The following is a 4,264-nucleotide window of genomic DNA, read 5'->3' as shown; positions in this document are numbered from 1 at the left end:
TTTTTTCTGCTTCTATTAGAATAAACTATGTTTCATATTTATAATCATATTTAATTGACATTAACAATTTTTTTTCGATTAAGATTGTTGAAACATTGCTGCCATAATTACCTTATCATCCTTATCATTTAACATTTCATGAACCTTCTAGCACATTTATCATTATCATCATTTTAGTCTCTGCTGCCACGTTATTGATTTTTCCATATTGCAGACCAATTTTTGACTGCTTGCTATCCACTTTGCAAGCCAATTTCTTTGCTGTCTTTTCTATATAACACTACATTTGATTTGCTGTAATGGAATAAAACTGTAATAGAATAAAATTGTAATTAATAATTCAACTATTTAGTTTAATGGAATAAGATAGAACTGTAATAGTATTCTTGTGTTTAGTTGAATGGAACAATATTATAATAGCGAAGGAAAAAGCTTAAATGACTAGCTTACTCTTAGTAGAATTTTTGTAGGTAGATAATTATTGTTATTAAATTTTAATAGGATTATTAATAAATATAATTTAATAATAAATAATAAATAATTTAATCATATTTTAATATAATTATTACTATTTAATAAAAATAAAAATATATAATTTAATAAATAGGGTGAAGCTTTAATTTTGTTTAAGGAACTAAAATTAAATTGTAATTTTTATGAGAGTAAAATGTAATTTCACCATTCTAATAGCCTCTATCTTTATATTTTTAAAGGATTAAATCAAATTTTATCATCTTTATGGAGTCAAAGTACAATTTTACCTTTATTAATTTAAAATTTTGAAACTTTGAAATGACCTAAATAAAAAATTTTCCATTTTAGGGGCTGAGGCCCCCCGATTTCACCCTATTAATGACAATTTTAATATAATTATTTTTACATTAAATTGTATTAAAATATTTTTAGTTTTATATTAAATTAAAATATTTTAAATATTTTATTTTTATATTTTATAAGTCCAAGTTTTAAAGGACTATCTGAAAATTAATTTTATTTTGTTATTCAAAATTAAATAGAACCACCAACAAATAATTATTTCCGAAAGATAAATAATAAAAAGTAATCATCTTTCAATTAAATGAATATTACCTTTAACTAAATAAAAGAATTGTTTACCATTCAATTAATATGGAGAAATGCTATTTTATTCCTCCAACCAAGCATGGTTTTAACACTTAAGTATTCATTAATAAGCTGCCACGGTACTAAACTAAATTCTAGATCCTCTTCATCTGCATGCTTAGCTGACTTTAAAAGTCGGTTTGATTTCAACAATGTAATGGACCAGGTCAAACCAGAACCCCGTCCAACAGGATGGCCTGATGTTGAAATGCACTAAAAAAAGAACGATTCCTTGTTGCTTAGCAACTTGCTCCAGTTCTTCAAGTTTCTACTTGAGAAGTTTCACTTCTGTCGTTAAGTTCTCGTATCTTTGCTTCATAGCCTGCAATAAAAGTGAGAATTGTGCAAAATATTCGGTCACTGAGCTTCTTTCATGGATCTTCAGGCAAGAATAAGTCATTAAATTAACCTCCAATTTGGTGACTTGGTAGCTTCTTTCATGTACCAATTAATGCAACTCATGTGATTGAATTATTGCATATTGCATTCAAAAAAGACGGCTCATGTGAACAATCTTTTTGTTGGTTTCCACAATTTTGCTCTCTCTCTTTTTTGGCTTATCATAATTTTAAGCGGTTAAAGGTGGTTAGTGGATTTAAGAACAAAAGGGAAAATAAAGGGCGATAAGTCCCAAAGTGATGTCTTGGAGGATTTTTTATTATAAAAATATCTATATATTTTTATTTTATTATTTATAAAAATACTTACTTTAAAAATTATATACGTAAATAATTTATTTTAAACATTAAACATCAGTAATGTCATTGGCATTCGCATCACTATCTCCAATTTTTTTTTTTAAGTGTTATACCGAACTGAAATTTAATTATATAAAATATTCAGGGAGCAATTACGTTTTAGATTGGGTGAAGTTTATATAAACGTCTTTAACTTGCTACTATCCTATAAAATCATTTCTGATTTTCAACTAATTGTATTCCACATAAAAAACAGGAAAAAGAAAAAGCTGTCTCTCTAAGAAGCCTACAGATTAACTGTGTCATGGATCAAGAAGCCATTGAATCCTTTCGAGCTCAAGCTCATTTATATAAACATATACGTAAGTTCAATGTCACTCAAGTGTGCTGTTCAGCTTGAAATCCCAGATGCAATCCATAACCATGGTGAACCCATCACTTTATCTGAGTTGGTCTCGGCTCTTGGAATTGATCCAACCAAAGCTAGCTTTACAAATCGGCTGATGCGGGTGCTGGTGCACGCAGGTTTCTTTGCTACGACGAAAGTCAATAAAGGTGAAGAAAAAGAAGCATATGTTCTCACACTATTTTCCAAAATACTTGTCAAAGAAAAGATCAATTGTTTATCACCCTTTGTTGTGGGAATGCTCTGTCCTGCTTTGATGATGCCATGGCAGTTTCTGGGAGATTGGATGCAAGGAACAAAGAAGAGTCCATTTGAGGCTGCAAATGGCAAACCCTTTTGGGACTATATGGACCATGATCCCGTGTTCAAAACCCCTTTTCCATGATGCAATGAAAAGTGATTCTCAAATGATAAATTTGGTTGTTAAAGACTGCGAGCCAGTTTTTGAGGGTTTGAAGTCATTAGTTGATGTTGGGGGTGGAACGGGAACCATAGCCAGGGTCATATCCGAAGCATACCCCCAACTGAAATGCACCGTGTTTGACCTCCCTCACGTTGTGGCTAACCTGCCAACGACTGGCAACTTGAATTTTGTTGGAGGCGATCTGTTTCAACATATCCCTTCAGCAGATGCCATTCTAATGAGGTATGCAAAACTGATCATGATTTATTTCACATAGCATAAATGTTTTTACCAAATATGAAATCCTGCATGCATATATATATTGTTAAGAAAACTGAGGAGTTAAGAGACCTAACATTTCATGTCGAGTTAGTGAATCTTAGCTTTAAAATTTTATTTTCCATTGATCTTAATTTGGAGACGAGTAATTTTGCAGCTTGTTTTACATGCTTTTGGCGACGAGGAATGCATAAAAATACTGACGAAATGTAGAGAAGCCATCCCAACGCAAGGTGAAAAGGGAAAGGTGATTATCATAGACATTGTGATAAATGTGGAGAAAGATGAACATGAATTAACTGAAGCCAAGCTATTCTTCGACATGTTGATGATGGTGGAAGTCAGTGGCAGAGAAAGAACCGAACAAGATTGGCAAAAATTGTTCATGGCAGCCGGTTTTTGTCACTACAAATTAACACCCTTGTTTGGTTTAAGGTCCCTCATTGAGGTTTATCCTTAATTTAAAAAAAAATAAATTAGATTTGCAAAAATAAAGTACGTTTTTAAATCTTTGATACTTTGTTGGAGTGTTTTAGAGAAAACTTAGTTAAAAAAACAAAAAAAAAAAAAACAATAAAGGCAAGAAGAAAGTAGAAATAATTTTGGATGGAAAGTGTATATTTCATTGAACTGAAAACTAATGCTTATATAGAGAAAAAGTTCAACAATGACTAAAAATAAGCAATTAAAATATTTATATTCTCTAACAAATCTCTAAATATCAACAATTAATTGAAAATGGTTAAAAGTAACCAAATTATTTTGACTGCAACAATTGAGGCAAATCTTCAACACTCCTTACTTCAATTGCTACAAATTCGAAGCACTTCTTTGAAAGATTAAAATTTACTCCTACGCAAAGCTTTGGTAAATATATATGCTAACTGAAGATCAGTCTTGCAGTACATTAATTCAACAAAACCTTCCTTTTGCACATCGATGAGAGAATATTTTGATATTGAAATGCTTGGTTTTCCCATTAAAATGTGATTATTTGAGATAACAATAGTTGCTTGATTATTTACCAACACTTTTGCGCACTCTTTTTGCTTTAAATTAAGATCAAGTAATACTTTTCTAAGCCATAAAGCTTCATTTGCAACAACTGTTACTGCAATAAACTCAGCTTTTGTTGTACATTATGCCACAATTTATTGCTTTTTAAAACAATAACCATAGGTGCTCTTCATATCATACGGTGAACCAACTCAATCATATTAGAATATCTTTACAACACGTACTTCTGACTTGCATAAAACTTGATTTTGAAATTTAGCGTTCCTTTAACATATCCTATCACCCTTTTAGTTGGTCTAAAATGAGTGTTAGTTGCACAAGTAATGAATCTAGATAGAA

At 30.6% G+C, this 4,264-nt stretch overlaps 1 pseudogene; it reads left to right on the top strand.

Moving 5' to 3' along the window:
• The first annotated feature begins 2,038 nt into the window (after positions 1-2,038).
• On the top strand, positions 2,039-3,416 carry LOC108484792 (probable O-methyltransferase 3; annotated as a pseudogene).
• Positions 3,417-4,264: the final 848 nt, after the last annotated feature.

The sequence above is a fragment of the Gossypium arboreum genome, chromosome 6, assembly GCF_025698485.1.
Source record: "Gossypium arboreum isolate Shixiya-1 chromosome 6, ASM2569848v2, whole genome shotgun sequence".
Taxonomy (NCBI): Eukaryota; Viridiplantae; Streptophyta; class Magnoliopsida; order Malvales; family Malvaceae; genus Gossypium; species Gossypium arboreum.
Note: the sequence above shows the minus strand (reverse complement) of the source record. Positions and strands in the feature narration are given on the sequence as shown.